The 17,639-nt window shown below is 43.5% G+C and overlaps 1 long non-coding RNA gene across 2 annotated transcripts in view; it reads left to right on the top strand.

Moving 5' to 3' along the window:
• Nucleotides 1-7,241: 7,241 nt before the first annotated feature.
• LOC143842688 (uncharacterized) overlaps nucleotides 7,242-17,639 on the top strand; it is a 177,989-nt gene continuing 167,591 nt past the window's right edge. For both annotated transcript variants that reach the window (XR_013233289.1, XR_013233291.1), the window contains exon 1: nucleotides 7,242-7,419. This is a non-coding gene — a long non-coding RNA (uncharacterized LOC143842688). The remainder of the gene's footprint in view (nucleotides 7,420-17,639) is intronic.

Raw genomic sequence — 17,639 nt, forward strand, 5'->3', positions numbered from 1 at the left:
CTCTAATGATTGCAACCAATGAGAGGGCCCATAAATAATATCATGCCCCCAAAGGCTTAGTTCAGAAGGCCTTTAAGCAAAGTAGTAATTAATTACTTTGGAGGGATTAAGCACATGTTTAAATTTAGGAATGTGCTTAAATGTTTAGCAGCACAGTGATCTTGATGAATGAAAAATTACCACCAAAATCAATGAAACTTTTGCAGGCACAAAAAATCTTCTTGCAGACTGGTGATTTGTGTATTAAGAATATAAATTCTTTGAGCAGTGAAATTTATCAATCTAGGCAGTTTATTACCCTGCTTTTCTCCTTGATGGAGAGTGGGGTTACCAACATTCGAGTTTTAATTAAACAATTTGAACAAATTAAATACAAGTTTATAGAAGTTTTTAGTTGAATTGTTTACATATTTTTATGTACTCTAAATGTTTTTAATGTCTTACGTGTTTTCATGTTAAAACTTGATGTTTGTCACCTTGGGGACCATATTTGGGTGGAAAGTCGGTACAGAAATGTTTTAAGTAAATGAAATAAATAATACATTCAAATAAAAAACAGATCCAGGGCAGCTTCTGGATGTGGTGGCTTGGTTCATTCAGGGGCCATGAGCGGTGACAGAAGAGTTCTTGACTATTGTCCTTCTACTCATGCCTCTAGCCACACCTGGGCTTAATATCTGCAGACAGGAAATGGAAAGAAAAATCTGAGCTTTAATGTGATATGGGAGGCTAACTTGTCCCTGATGGCCCTTCCTGCAAAAGGCTCCTCTAGCCACACCCAATAGTCTAAATTGGTGCCAGGAAAGAGAAGCAGCAGAAATACTTCTTGGAGAGCTGCATGTACGTAGCCTTGTGCAGAAAAAAAATACTGGTGGGGGTAAATGACCAATAATTAAGGTGACCAGATTTTAACATTGGTAAATAATAATAATAATAATAATAATAATAATAATAATAATAATAATAACAATAATAATAATAATAACAATAATAATAATAATAAAACGGGACACCATTGACCGGGGGGGGGGAGTTCTTGATTAAAACTTTGGTCTATATGGAGCAACAAAAAGTTTCATAGAACGTATAGAACACAAAAATAGTATTATAATATATATTTTTAAATTTCAACATAAATACAATTTGCCAGGTACCCCCAGATGTCCCTCCAAAAGTGGGTCAATCTGGTCACCTTACCAATAATTCATATCTGTAATCTGTTACCAATAACATTCAGCTGTGTAGAATTCTGCAAGATGAAAGCCTAGCTAAATTATCTTTATTTTGTAATAACGGAAGTGTTTTCCAAAGCAGTACGTTTCACACACATGTGTCTTGCAGTTTGCGGAAACTGGGTGATAAAGCAAAGATTTGAGAAAGGCACGATGCAACCCCAAAGCAATGGTTTATGTTCATTTCTTCCTCTTTCCCAATCATCTTTTTCTCAATCATCTTCAGCAATTTGTGTGTTGAAGCATAAGCTGAAATATAAAGGTTTTCATGCCATGAATCGCATTTACTATAACTGGGAATTATAGAAAAGTGTAAATATGCCCCAAAGCTCTCTGAGGGGCTGTTAGTTTGCAAGCTGTTTATTATTACTCATTTTATTTAAATTGGAGTATGAGAATGGAGATGCAAGGATGAAATAGCGTCTATAATAAAACTTGCACCAGACAAGACGTTAAACAGTTTAGATGGGTCCTGTAGAGTTAATGTTCAACAGCATGCCAATTTAACTGCAATGAGTCCATGCAATCCTTGCCATCCAGGCAAGCTGGAATCTGTTTACTTCACTGGATAGCCTATTAATGTTTGGAAATAGATGCCCCGATGGGGCTGTTTCTGTGATGCCAGCTGACAAATTAATTAAAAGAAACCATCTTCTTAAAAAGAACATCATTCAATATAAAGGTATACAACGTCCATTGCACAGAAGAAAATCTATTCAAGGTTAATGCAAGAAGGGAGAAGTAAATGCGACACAACAAGACAAAAACAAGACTCTGAGATTATTGACTGAAGCAGGTCCTTTATAAAAAGAATGGGTGAGTGGGTAAAGGTAGAGTTGCCAACTCTGGCTTGGAAAATATCTGGAGGTTTAGGGCGAGGAGGAACTTCAGTGGGATATAATAATAGAGAGTCCACCTTCTAAAGTGGTCAGTTTCTCCATCTGAATTGATCTCTGTCAATTGAAGATCAGTTGTAATAGTAGATTACACCACCTGGGAGCTGGCAGCCCTAGGTAGGGGCTATGTATTCAGGACTTCATGCATCAACTTTGATAAATAGTACTGATTTTTTTTTAGGGGGGGGGAATCAGATTTATTTTTCTTCTAAGGCAATAAGAATAGTCAGTGAAAAAGTAAGTCTAGGACTAGAAGTCACCTCAGTATTCTGACTTCCCTTCTTCATTTCATTTACTGACTTGTATAGGGAAATGTTGTTGTTGATTGCTTCAACAGCAGATTTAATGAAAATATTGCCCTTTATCTCTTTTCTACCATTGCCCAAGGCAGTCCTATAGCTATACTGATAGCCTAGTTGCAGGATGGTTTGAAGGAGACATCTCTGCAGTTAAAAGCACCAAGAAGCACTTATCAGCTGAGGCAATGGTGTCACTTTTTTGACCCAGAATCCTAGCACCTTGAAACCTGGGAACCATTAAATAACAGTTTCATTTGCAGAAGGTATACTTGTTAATAGGCCTTAACTATCTGGTTGTTACGCTGGTCTACCTTTAGCCTTTCGCTTATGTATTTGTTGGGAGCTTGCTGTCGAAGACCTTTCTCTTTTTCTTTTAGATTATACTTGGAACCAAAGACTAAATTAATTAATTCTGTCATTGGATACTAATCCTTGATTAGTTATAATGTGACACTGTTTGCCCTGGCTGCAAGGAATATTTGCGCCAAACTTAACCTATCAGAGAGTTAATATTTTTAACCTTTTAGTAGTCAGTCTTTACTGGGATCTGATTTATTTCCACCTGTTTGTTTATTCTGTTTTATTGTTTGACCAGATATTGATTTTAACTGCATATACTGTATATGTAGTGTAACTGGCTATAAACAATAACATCTGTATGGTTATGATATGATGACTATGCTAATGGACCCAATGGGGTTTTGTCTCAGTTCTCTGGAGCACAGTCTCTTAACATCAGGCAAATATTAAATTCTGATGTTAGGTGGATTTTTAAAATGATATCCATATCAATTATAACTGCCAAAATTATATTGGAATAGGATGAAGTGGAAAAGAATAGAGGGGACCTCAAATGAACATTCAGCTCTTAGGCCTTTCAGAGTCTTTAAAAGGGCCTGAACTAGATAGGATCTTAATAAGTTTCAGGTTTTATTGGAGAAATAAGAATCTGCATGCATGTAAGGCATCTTAATTCATCATATCCTGTGTGTCTCTTACATACAGCAAACGCTTCTGTTAAAGGGGTCCTCAACCCCCGGTCTGCGGCCCGGTAGCGGGTCGTGAAGGCCATGGTACTGGGCCGCCAGCAGCCGTGCCTGCCTCTCCCCCCGCAGCGAAAAGGGGGAAAGAGGTAGGCGCGGCCGCTGGCACGCCAGCAACGCAAACACGCATGCACGGAGCTGCCGCGCATGTGTGTTTGCACCCCTGCTGGTGAAAACGTGCACGCGCGGCAGCTCTGCGCATGTGCATTAGTGCCACCTAGTGGCAAAAATGCACATGCGCAGCAACTGCACATGCATGTTTATGTGCAGCTGCGGCAGCTGGGCCGCCGGCTCTCTCCCACCCTCGGAGGTGGTCCCCGACTACAAGAAGGTTGGGGACCGCTATGTTAAACAATGTCATTTGTTAAAAATGAGGCTCTATATTCTAGGACAGAGCTGAAACTACTCAACTCATTTTATACTCATTATTGTTAAGTGTTACAAAGTATATCTCATTTAAAGTTATTTTTTGGCACTCCTTAAAGAACATACTCATTTTTTTCAGTGCTGTTCTTGTTGTCATTTTCATCCATCTTAACAGACCTCATTTTCACAGCCCTACACTATCTCATTTACTCTTGACTGTAACCATCTATGTTGATGACCTCATGATGTCATGTCAGAAGGGATTACATCACAGATTTTTCAAAGAAAATCCTATCAGGAGCATCAGTTAATGTGTTATAATGTAACTCTCTATGCTTGCATGAGCCTCTGCTTGGCTGAAAATGACAAATAAAGATAATTTAAAAATCTAGTTTATTGTGTCTTTCAGAGGCTTCCAGAGCCAAGCTACAATCAGTGTACATAATCCTTTCTTCTGTTTTAGAATGTATTGAACTTAATATTTCATTCATGCTCTGTGATTTGAATAATAATAATTCTAATTGGGGATTTCTGTGTAATGATTATATAACATTGTGACTTCATCTGTTTATCTAGCTTCATTGTTTCATTGCTGTTTATCTTTCAGTCTGAGCCAAATGAAATTAGTCCTTCTTCCTGTACTTTGCAACAGTTGATATCTAACAAATAGTAAGCTCTAAATTTTAAGGAGTTCCCAGTTATCAAAGTTACTGGTAATATTCATCCCATATGTATGCCATCCTCCTTCCAAGACATTTAGGGTGTGGGCACAGAGTTAATTTCATAATAACCTAGGGAAGTAGGTTAGGATGCAGGAAGCAAAGCCCTGCTGAGTCAGACCAGTGTTTCATCTGGTTGAGCAGCCTGTTTCACATAGACCGTTTATGCACTGGGAACTTCACTGCCCCAGCTCCCATGCAGGAGCATCAATCGGGGGCGGATGAGGTGCACCAGGCCAAATGATCCCCCATGTGGGTGCAGGAAGAAGTGGGGCAACCTGCCACGACTAAAACTCCAGCCTTCAGCCCAGCATGAAACCTCCAGTGCATAATCGGTCATAGTGGCTAACTAGTAGCCCTGGAAGGCCAACAAACAGGTATAGAGGCCAATATCAGGGCTACCTAATGAACTCCATTTCTTAACAAGGATTTGAACCTATCCATGCTTCTCTTTTGATGCAAATCCACTATGCCACACTGGCTCTCAAGCAGCTTTTCCAGGTTCTACATGAGGGCAAGTGACTTCAGTATTTTCCCATGAATATATGCACTTTGTGTGTGTATGATAGGCAGAGAAGATGTAGTATTGATTACTGGGTTGTTTACTTTTTTAGCAGTCATTAACCTGTTCTGGATCAAATCCATTCTTGCACAGAAAAAATAAGCTAGCCAACATTTAAAAAACTTGGAATCTAGAATGAGCCCGTGGATAAGGCTATGAGTAGATTTCGGTTGGTTAATGTGCAGAACCTGGTAGTTTCTTGTTGAGTCAAAGAATGGAATCTAGTGGGTTAGAAAGAGGGATTTGGGGCACCCTACATGTAGGCCCTGGCAAAACACAGCATGGGTCAGCATAACTTTATTTAAGAAATCAAATCAATGTATCTGGTTCTTTCAACAAAATATCTATTACTGAACCTGAGGCAAAACACAAAATGGGCATATAAAATAGCTGATCATCAGCATCCCTGTGGAGTAGATATCTGTGCCACTTTGAGTGGGTTGAGCCTGGGACAGGGAAGCAGGAAATAAAGGCACTTTTTGTACTAAGAGAGTAAGTACTAGCTATCACAATGTAATAAAAGTTAGGCAATCCTTTTACAAATGTCCTTTTACCAGTTTGCTTTCCTTTTGCAAGAAGCTTTCATGTGCACGCACACTTTGTCAGAAGTATCTGACAAAAAGTGTGTGCACACAAATGCTCAGACCTTGAATAAATCTTTGTTGGTCTTAAAGGTGCCACTATACTCCATCTTTTGGCTGCTGCAGACCAACCTGGCAACCCACCTGAATCTATCTTCTTTGGAAATGCAAGTTGAAGATTCATACTAGGTGTCTTAGTTTCAGAAGCCCTGTCCCTGAGAATACTCCATCTTCCCTTCCCCTTTTGCCACTATACATGCCTCTGGCAGCTAAAGCTGACTCCCCAACTAGGTATCGTAAAGATTTATGTGGTCTGAAGAGAAACAAAAGGATAGGCATCATAAAGAAGCAGCTTCCTAACACTGTATTTAAGCCTCGGAGTTTTTGATGTCACCAATATTTATTTGCTGGCTTAGTTCATGTATATTGCCTTTCCCCTCCCTGGGGACCCCAAGCGGCATATATTGTTCTCTTCTCCTACCTTTTCCCTTCATAATAATCCTGTGAGGTAGGCTAGGTTGAGGATGCAACGGGTTATCCAGCAACATTCGTCTTCTCTCCTCCATTCTCATCTTCTCTCTGTCTGGTTTTGCATGCATAGGTTCTGTGCAATCTCCCAGATGTTAGTTCAGCAGTCTCACCAGTATATCATGCTGGTGTAGTGGTTAGGAGTGGCGTGCCAGCTTTGATTCTGCGCTCCCCAACATGCAACCAGCTGGGTGACCTTGGGCTCACTACAACAGTGATAAAGCTGTTCTGGCTGAGCAGTAATATCAGGGTTCCCTCAGCCTCACCTCCCTCACAGGGTGTCTGCTGTGGGGAAAGGAAAAGGAAGGCAAATGTAAGCCGCTTTGAGACTCCTTCTGGTAGAGAAAAGTGCCATATAAGAACCATCTCTTCTTCTTCTTCAGTAATATCAGGGCTCCCTCAGCCTCACCTCCCTCACAGGGTGTCTGTTGTGGGGAGAGGAAAGGGAAGACAAATGTAAGCCAATTTGAGACTCATTCGGGTAGACAAAAGCGTCATATAAGAACCTTCTTTATTTTTGAATGCCAAACTCAAGAAGTTTTAATCAGATTGGATCATGGAAGCTAAGCAAGGTTGGCCCTGGTTAGTTTTTATCTGGGAGACCACAAATGAACATCAGGGTTGCTGTGCAGAGTCAGGGAATGGCAAACCACCTCTGATTGTCTCTTGACTTGGAAACCGTATTGGCTGCAAATTGACAGCAAAAGGAAAGAAACAAAAAGGAAGGAACTTGACATGCCTCTTACCTGGTTAGCACGATTTTTTAGAACCATTCTCACTGCATTCAGCAGTGATACTGATTAAAATGTACTCTTTGGAATGTGATCTCTCTTTCAAGGTGTCCTCCTGAAAATCTTCGCTTAGATGCTTGGCTAGTTCCTTTTTCTGACACTCTGGTGCAGGAAGGTTCACCTGGATGGGATGGTCAAGAGAAGATGTACAGCTCCAGGCAACGGTTGCCATGGCTTTGGAATGTTAGAAGAAACAGCAGAGTGGCAGTTGAATAAGAGAGACGAGGCAGAGATTGGAGAATTGAGAGCAAAACCAGGCCGAACGTATTAAATCTCTGAGCACTTCTGACTGAGAACATCCCGATAGCGACACAGGAATCACCGATGAAGTTAGTGGAGGAAATAAAGGAAATACTCTGAACTGTATGGGACAGAACAGCTGGGAAGATGGTCGCCTGTCAGGTAGTGTTGTCACAAGACCAAGATTTGGTAATACTCGGGCAGCACAGGGGAACCAAACAGAGTGTGGTGATTCTGCCTTAAGACGCTTTTTTGCAGGGTAGCCGTGTTGGCCTGGAGGATGCTTTGAGTCCCATTGTCTGATGAAAGGCATTTGAACTCTTGAAAGGGCACCCCTGCCCTGGCCATGCACAAGGGTTTTTTTGGGGGGTGGGGTGGGCGGGGGACATTAACTGCCCTTCCAAAAGGGAAAAAAATAAAACAAATAATAGAAGAAATTAATTGAATCAATGAAAAGCTATTAACCTCGGTATACGATAGAAAAATAATAGAATAAGAGTTTAAAAATTCAAGAAAAAGTAAGACAGAATCAAGACGTTTCCCAAGTGGTTCTGGGATGCATTGTAACTCTCTCCCCTTTAAAAATCCTGTGCATGGGCATAGTACCCCTCCAAATCTGGTCGATCTCTATGGTGCTGCTGGACATGAATCTAGATGCTCTGCAAACTTTGCGATTGCTGATCTGGCATGAGCTGCATGCAATCACGATACTGGATACATGGCAGTGAACAATGCACTGTAGAAATTACCCGATTCCTGTGATTTTCTATCCCTGCACGGGGTTCTGGTAGGAGCATGCATCTCCTTTCCTCTGTCTACTTCCCCGTCTGTGTATACCCCCCACAGAGATAGCTTGATCAATAAATGGGTGAGAGTAGTCAGGGGTAGTCAAACAACGGCCCTCCAGATGTCCATGGACTACAATTCCCATGAGCCCCTGCCAGTCTTTGGCTAGAATTTGGGCGTGGGGGTGGGGTTAATCCTATTTATTTGTGAACATGCCTTGAAAGAAAGAAGGATTTGAGGAACAGACAAATGGAGATCTTTTTTTTCTTCTGTTGTTGTCAGTAGAGGGAGTTCTAGGCCTAATTTCTTAAGAGAGTGGCAGTGAGATATGGATCTGTGTGGGAGAGATGCCATCCCTTTGCCAGGTCTTCTGCTTAATTCTTAGTGTGTTTGGAGGCTGGAGTGGTTCCAGTAGGGAGGGGGAAATGTTCAAAGGCCCTTGTTCTCACTTAGCAGTTATTTCTGCTCACAGATTCCGTCCCATAAATGCACCGACTCGTCTTGAGCCAGAGTTTCTCGGCTCGTGTTGCCAGCTCTGGGTTGCAAATACCAGGAGATTTTGGGGGTAGGGACTGGGGAGGGATCTCAACTGAGTATAAGACCATCCAGTCCCCTCTCCAAAGCAGCCGTTTGCTCCAGGGGGGGGGGCTGATTTTTGGGCATTTAGAGATCAATTGTAAAAGTCAGTGGTCTCCAGGTGCCACCTGGAGGCTGGCAACACTATTATTTGGTGGAAACTAGCTCCGGGGTACTTGAAATAGTATGTTGGTGTTATAGTCCGCAAAGGTGTATTTATCTGAATCCTGTTTTGGTCATTTGGAATCACCTGCACAAAACTGATTCCTTTTTGCTCATAGCACATATGAGTCTAGATCAGGGGTGTTATACTCATGAGAACTGGATCTGACATATGTCACTGTGTCAGGCCAGGCCATGCGTGCCATAAAATGTAATGCCAGATACTAAAGAGATAAACTTTATAAAGGACACAGGCAAACCCAATGAATGATATTATTTTTTACTCTAAAATACAAACATGCTAGAAACATTAACACCCTTGCATTATTTCCTTTATATTAAGTTTCCTATTCTGAACAAATTTAGAATCCAGTGGCACCCTTAAGACCAACAAATGTTGATTCAGTTTTGGGTTTTTTTTTTGGTTGGTCTTAAAAGGGGCCACTGGACTCTAAATTTGTTCTGCTGCTTCAGACCAACACAGCTACTCCCTTGAATCTATTCTTATTCTGAGTTACTGCATCAAAAATCTGGAGCCTTTTAAAACATCAGCTCAGGGGCGTGTACTGCTGACAGGTGCAAGGGGGAAGTACTCTCCCTTCTCTGGATTCTGCCCATCACAGAAAGAAGGGGACAGGACAAAACATCCAACAGCACTGCAGTCATAACCCCCCTCTCCCATTCTTCCCAGAAAAAGGCAAAGAATTTACCCACCCACTCCACTTTTCTGGTGAAGTTGGATAACAGCTAGATGAAGACACAGAACAACCATGGAATATAGAATATCTATTATTAGAACCAATCAGGTGTCACATAGCAGAGGAAAAGCTTTTGACTTCTCCAGAATTCTTAAGGCAGATGTCACGGCCTCTCAAAAGAAAACAAAGATGCTGGCTGGGGTGAGGTGCAAAGCCCTGATGTAGGAAATGCTACGCTAGGCATTAGATACATGCTGAGAGGTGCACACCTACCCTGCTTTTTTCAATCTCCCTATTACATGGCCCCAACTAGCTACCAACATTGAGTGGAAGAAGCTCCGAATCACTGCCAGGCTCTTACCTGCTTTTGTTAAATACATTTGTATAACTCACTTTTATGTTGTACACTGCCCTGAGCTGGTCTCCTGGAGAGGGCGGTATAGAAATCAAATCAAATCAATCAATCAATCAAAGAATTGAATGAGAGAATGCAGGCACTGGGAAAGGCCAGTTCATCCAGAACTGGGTGTAGTCTGCATGGGACTTTTTACCCAGTCCCCATTTGAATGAATCCCTCCTGTCTACACTGAATTTGATTAACATTTTGATTTGGGGCGCTTTAAATTTTCTCTCTGCAACATGCATGATTGATCCAGAGTGACCCCACCTTTCCTCCGCGATATCCAGAAGTGGATATAACCCTCAGTATTTGAAAGATCACCATTAGGAAGTGTGTAGTTTTCTGCTTTTTGCAAATGAACTCCTTTCTCCATGCCTGGTAGCAAAGCAATCTTTCCTGATTTGGCTAGGGCATCAATTCAAAAGACTTCCTGGTTCCCGGTTGCAAGTCTTAACTTAAAATGACTGCGCTCCAGAAGCCCTAACTTCTCTCAGCAGAGATTTGCCTCTTGGATTTATTCTCCCCTCCTCTGCCATCTCCAATCTCCCTCCCCCCCCCCCCATTCAAGAAAAGAGACTCCAGCTGCAATTGGCACTCCTCCCCATTCTGAGCTTCCCCAATGAAGTGCAAAACACTTTCTGTTTCAATTGAGGGGGGGGGGGATAGAGGAAGACCCGAGTTCAAATCAATCTGAATTCAGCAGGATCCACAACTGAAAAAACAAAGTAAGTGCAGAATCAGCCCAAGACTCAATGGGGGAGGGATAGGGATAAGAGTGATGGGTGCGAGAGAAATTCAAACAACCCTTGGCCAGCACCAAAGAACAGCTGGGCCTTGGCTAGCTAAGACCGGTACCTGGAACTCATCTTCTTCATGCCTGGAGGAAGAAAGGGAGAGGAAGAGAGGGTCCTGTGAAAAGCTGCTTGTCAGCAGAGGTGAGTGCAAGGCAGCCAGCTCAATGCAGAAGAGCAGCTTCTTCCCAGCCAGCTTATGCAGGCTAAGCAGAGGAAGAAAGGGGGAGGGAGAGATGCACCTTTTTAAGAAGAAGAAGAGTTGGTTCTTATATGCCGCTTTTCCCTACCCGAAGGAGGCTCAAAGCAGCTTACATTCACCTTCCCAACAGACACCCTGTGAGGTGGGTGAGGCTGAGAGAGCCCTGATATTACTTCTCGGTCAGAATAGCTTTATCACTACTGTGATGAGCCCAAGGTCACCCAGCGGGCTGCATGTGGAGGAGCAGGGAATCAAACCTGGCTCACCTGATTAGAAGTTCTCACTCCTAACCACTACACCAAATTGGCTCCCTCAAAGAACCATGCCCAGCTCCAGCACTCATTTTTAAGGCAGCAATGTAGGTGTAGGAGTCCTTTTAATACCAAATAAAGAGACCTATTGGTGGGAGATTACCTGCCATTGTCCAGAACAAAGTGAATGTAGGATGGACCTCTCTCCCCCCCCCCCACCCACATCCTTCTCCCTTCCTTCCCTTGCACTAGTTTCTTGAGAACCTGGATGGGCCAGGTCTGACCGGGGCCTATGTTTGACACCCCTGGTTATGTTGGCAGCTGCTATTGTCTTCCAGATTTTGTCTGTGTCCATGCACATTGATGCACAGCAGTGTCCTTTTTCTCTATACAATATCACTTTAAATGTCTCCCTCTAAACACATGATTTCACTTGATCAAGGTTTCATCCCTATAACCTGGTTTGAAGGGAATATAGTAGAGATGCACACTTCAAGCAAGTGGCTCGGACCTTCCCCACAACTCATCTGGGGCTAGAGAATAATGTTTCTAGATGCATGGCTGAGTACCTCATGTCTTTATTATATTTTCATATATATCTGGGCAGGACCGTAAATGCCACAAATACATTCTACATCTTTACCTACCATGCATTGCTGTTCAAGTTTTCCCATGTAGAAGACAATCTGTCTTAGATCTATAATTTAAGCTGTTAGGCCTTCAAAAATAAGGTGCTCTCACCATCCATGAAACGTCTTTCAAGTTGTCTAACTGTTCTTGCGTCCTGGAACTCAAAGCGTTCTTCTAATGCTGCACAAAAAGCAGCCACAGGGCAATGACTAAACATAGTACAAAATCCAATACCTCCAACTTTTAGATCTGATTCCTTCTCTCATATGAGGAGGCAGCTTGGTGTGGTGGTTAAAAGTGCAGACTTCTAATCTGGCCAGCTGGGTTTGATTCTATGCTCCTCCTCCATGTGCAGCCAGCTGGGTGACCTTGGGCTCGCCATAGCACTGATAAAGCTGTTCTGACTGAGTAATATCAGGGCTCCCTCAGCCTCACTCACCTCACCGGGTGTGTGTTGTGGGGAGAGGAAAGGGAAGGCGATTGTAAGCTGCCTTGAGACTCCTTTGGGTAGAGAAAAGCGGCCTATAAGAACCAACTCTTCTTCTTCTACTGTATCATTATCGAAACCAAATATAGCATACATTTGTTTGCTACAAACAAATGTTCAAATATATCTTGGAAAGTGCTTCAAAAATAACAAAAAGAAGAAAACAAGGGGTGTGTGTTTCCTATGAAAAATGATTGGAAAATATACATATTTGTGTCATTCTTCATGGGAAATGTAAGGTTGCAGTTGCCTTCTGTCCTTTTCCTATTGGGCCTTTCATGGAACGGGCGTAGTCTGCTTCAGTAGGTCAATATCTAATTATAATAAACAAGTTTACCTGTTCTTCAATTCAGGGGTAATCTCTATTTCCATCTGGTTTTCGGTATGTAGTTTACTCAGTGGCATAGCTAAGCCCTTATTTTCTTCTGCTCTATAAATATAGATGAGAAATGGGTCTGTTGATAACATTTAAAGAAGGCAAACAGAAGCACAAAAATTCTAGGCACATCTGATAGCTAAATCAGACGACAGTATGGTAATGGGAGCACCTTCTGTTTTTGTCGCTGGCCTGAGATACTAAAGTAGAATGCAAACGTTTCCATTCAGAATTATTTTCCAATTCATTTTGAGCACAATGCATCCCTTTCCCCCTGCACATTTGTGTGGGGAGCCATCTAAAGAGCCCTTTCCATGTTTTTCGTCTTGCTATTGGGACTTTAACAGGCTTGGTCATCAATGGAAAAGATTCACAGCCTCGGCCCCATTTGATGTAATTGACCACGAGTTTTTGGCTTGCTGCCTCGCCAGGGCCAGGATTCTGGGAACAGTCCTTCAATGGCTGTGCTCCTTTTTCCAGAACCAGATATGGAGGATGGCTGTGGGGAAGGCATTATCAATGCCTTTGTGGGATCCCACAGCGGGAATGGTACTCTCCCTCATATTATTTAACATCTTTATGCACCTTCTGGATCAACTGGTTCAAAGGTACAGGCTGGGATTTCACCAATATGCAGATGACACCCAGCTCTGTCTCCTCATGTACGGCCACCAAGACTCCCCCCAGGATACATTTGCCAGATGTTTGGAAGTGGTTGCTGAATGGCTAGAGCAGAGTCACCTGAAACTCAACCCCTCTAAGATGGAGGTCCTGTGGCTAGGCAGCAAGGCGGCAGGACAGGAAGTACATTCACCCACCTTGGCTGGAGTGCAGCTCAACATTACTCCCTTGGACAGGAATCTGGGTGTGATACTAGATGCCTCCCTTTTGATGGAGCCCACATAGCATTTTACCATCTTTACCAGGTGAGGCTACTGGCGCCCTACCTGCCCTCGGACTATCTGATCCATGCAATGGAGTAGACTTCTGTAACGTGCTCTATGCATGCCTATCCTTGTCTTTGGCCTGGAACTTGCAGATGGTGCAAAATGCAGCTGCTAGGGACCTTACAGGCACACCATGTTGGGCCCATATCCAGCCAGTGCTGATGCAGCTGCATTGGTTTCTAGTTGTTGCCCAGATTCAAGGCTGTCTATGGCTTAGCCCTGCCGAACTGAAGAACTACTTGTCTCCTGCAGGGCTCGCCACTCTGTGGGTACTAATCTGCTTGGCCCTGGCCCCACAGAAACACATCTGGCCTCGACCTGGGCCAGGGCCTTTTCAGTCCTGGATCCAACCTGGTGGAATGAGCTCATGGAAGAGCTGATGGTCCTGATGGAGCTGTCCAAGTTCTGCAGGACCCTCAAAATGGTGCTTTTCAACCAGGTCTTTGTTTGAGGCTGGAGTTGGGAACAATTAGGGCCCCTCCTCTCAGTTATATTACAACATCATGTGAACCCCACCCTGCGGTGATTGGCTGAGGGTGGGGGAGGATAGGGGGGATTATGGTGCCTCCCTGTGTTCTTATGCCTCTTAAAGGGAGTTGATTGGTTTTATTGGGTTTTTTATCTTTTTTAATGTAACCCGCCAAGAGTCTACAAGAGGTGACAAGATAGAAATCCAAGAAATAAATAGTTAGCTATCCTGTGGAGGTCCCTGCCTACTCAAATCTTGCTCTCCAAGCTCCAACCCTACTTCCCAACCTGGAATTGTTAATCCCACCAGAGAGCATGATGTACTATGCTCAAAATTATGGCACATGTTGCATTTCCGCACAGAAGGTCCAATTGTGCAATGTTTCCTACCTGCAATAGTGGTATAGTAAATCATGCCATTTCTCCCCCCCCCACCCACCAGTTTAAAGCCTTCCTGATGCTGCATTTGCCTTTTCTCCTCCTCACTAGCTGCAAAAGAGAGAGCAACGCGCTCTTTAACTCACCGCTTCTTGGCCTGTCAATCAAGGGGGGCAACCAATCGGACGTTTGTTGGTCTAGCACTTAAAAAAAATTGAAACCTACACATGGTAACGTGTATTAATTGCTATGTATACGCATTGACACGGAAGGAACTCCCCCCCCCAAAAAAGCACAGCTAGCCAACAGAGAGCATGGTGAGGGAGGCCTCTGTGCTGCATGTGCCGCCTCTGTGCTGTCCAAGCCTCTGCCCTGCCTGAGCCGCCTCTGTGCTGCCTAAGCTGTCGCCTGTGCTGCCTCCACTTTGTCTGTGCCACCACTGTGCTGCATTGGCCAGTAACAGTGGTACAGAAGTGGCTTGGATGGTGCAGAAACTCAGGTGGCGTGGAGGTAGCTCAGATAGTGTGGAAGCTCAGGTTGCTTGGCGGGAGCATCCCTGCTTAATAAATGCTTGGGGGGAGAGATAGCAGGAATCCGAGGTGATTGTGGAAGGGAATGGTTGACCGGCAGGCAAACGGACAAGTGGGATGGGTGGGGGGGCGGGGGAGAGGAGCAGAAGGGATGGAGGTCTGACAAATGAGAGGAGGAAGGGGAGGAGGCACTTACTAAAAATGCACTAGAGGCACCTAAAAATCCACTAGAGGCACTTACTAAAAATCCACTTAATGGAGGTTGAACTGACATAGGGATGGGAATCTGCCTCCCTTGCTGGGGATAATATGGAGGGAAGAAGGCAGGCACGGGACAAAGCTGCTGAGACTATTGCACCTTTCCCCCTCCATACATTTTTTTCTCTGGTTGCTCGTTGGTTGCTCACCGGTGGCTTGTGCATTTTAGGGTGATAAATCCACTTTTCTGGATTTACCACATCGCGAGTTAAAAATGGTGAAATTGTGAGCCGGCTTCTGGGCAGCTTCTGGATTTAGGCGACGTTATGTTGCCAACACTCAGAGGCTGTCCAGCTATATTTTGCATGTGCAGAAAGGTTCTCATTCTTCATTAGGCACCGGTATGTAGGCTACTCATAAGGACTCAAGGCAGTTTAGAGGTGGGGAAAATAGGTAAGCTTTATCAATACCTGGACGTTTAGAGGAGCCTAGACCTGTTTTGAAGCTAGATCATGAGAATGAGGAGCTTTGGGATCCTGAGACGAACTGTCTGCTCCAGAGTTCTCCAACATTGTTGAACCTCTGATCACTTTTGGCGTTTTGAGACAGGATAAGGGGCCCCATCACAGAGGTGAGTTTCTGAGCTAGGTGTTCTCTTGTGCCAGATGGAAGCAGCTGTTTTTTATAGTTGGCTGGGCTGAGGAAGACGCCTGACCTGAGACCATGAAGAATAGTCACCCATCCACACAGACCAAATGGGGCTAGAGATGGATCAGTTGGTTGACCTTGCTCAAGGACATTCCCCGTGCCTTTAACATGGATAGAATTCTCATGTCTGAGCTGAATTTAAAAAAAAATGATATTCAGAATGCCTCTCATCTTAGTGGTCTTCAAACGACTTTTGTCTAATGAGCCCTGGAGGATTTAGGCTTCAATGAGATTAAACCTAATAATGCTGGTTGCTTCCTAGGATGGAGCTTACCCCTGTTTTGCTGGAGTTCAGTCAGATAACTCTCTGCCAATAGCCAGACTCCATACACTCCCCTCAAGAAGAGCATAATCATCAGGGCAATTGAAGTGATGTCTTCCTGGGGAATGGATGGGTGCCATCCGAGCATAGCTGAATTGGCAATTGGTGCATTTGCATTTGACCACTTTGCTATTAATGAGGGGCTCAGCAATGATGTGGATAGATCATGTGACACTGTACTGATTCCTCCTACAGAGAGAGAGAGAGAGAGAGAGAGAGAGAGAGAGAGAGAGAGAGAGAGAGAGAGAGAGAGAGAACACTTATATTTTTTCCCAATAAGCACACCTGTACACTATGCAATGCCTTAGAAATTATGTTTCGGAGCTAAGGTAGTGAAAGGTGAGCGTCCCATCATAAAGTTCACTAGACTTCTTTTTGGGCTTCTAAATGCAGAGTCTTTCAAAGATATTTTGAAAACCAATTAGCTAAGTTGGGCTGATGTGTAAAGCGTTTAAAATTCCTGTCACCCCTCCAGTCTGATAAACCATAAAATCAGACATAAGTCACCAATTAAGCTCATGCCATGTTTAATGGGTGAAAGATCAGATATATTTGAACTTCCTTCAAGCCAATTATGTCCGCCTCCCCATCCTCACCCCCAAAGCAGTGCGCTGAAACTAATAACAGATCTCAACTTTGCCGTAGGCTTCGAACTACCCATTTGTTCCTTTCGGCAAGAAACGTCCTGTTGGGTATGTTTCCTCCCCGCTCTTCCTATTTAAATTATTGCTATCTGTCAAGATGCTGTGATGGAAAATGTTGCCTAATGTTCTGTGATGGCATATTAGCGTAGGATGACTTTGGGATAAATTAATGGCACCAAGTAGCCGGCAATCTCTGTTTCCATCTTGCACGGCTTGTGACCCGCCAAGACGAATGCAGCCTGCCAGTCAAGTCTGCTGGTCCATCAGGAGCTATATTAATCTTGCCGACTGCTTGGGACTTGGAGAATGTGAGAGAAGTCTGACAAGTACATGTCAAGCCTCAATACATTTCCCCTTGAGATACATTTGTCTTGGTGGATCACAAGATATATAGGTCTATTTTACTTGATTTTTTTTAAATGATAAAGAAATCACTTTCATTTGTTCATTTGCACAGATGTAATTTTATTACAATGTTTTTATTATTTCCTCTTTCATTTTATCCCTCAAGGGAGGAGGGGAATGCAGTCTGAAATTCGTAATTTGGTTTGTAAACCTGCAAACTGGAGTGTCGTATTTTGACTTACAAGTAAAGGTAAAGGTATCCCCTGTGCAAGCACCGGGTCATGTCTGACCCTTGGGGTGATGCCCTCCAGTGTTTTCATGGCAGACTCAAAACGGGGTGGTTTGCCAGTGCCTTCCCCAGTCATTACCATTTTACCCCACAGTAAGTTGCTTACTCATTTTACCAACCTCGGAAGGAGGGAAGGCTGAGTCAACCTTGAGCCGGCTGCTGGGATCGAACCCCTAACCTCATGGATCTCTCCT

The sequence above is a fragment of the Paroedura picta genome, chromosome 8, assembly GCF_049243985.1.
Source record: "Paroedura picta isolate Pp20150507F chromosome 8, Ppicta_v3.0, whole genome shotgun sequence".
Lineage (NCBI taxonomy): Eukaryota > Metazoa > Chordata > Lepidosauria > Squamata > Gekkonidae > Paroedura > Paroedura picta.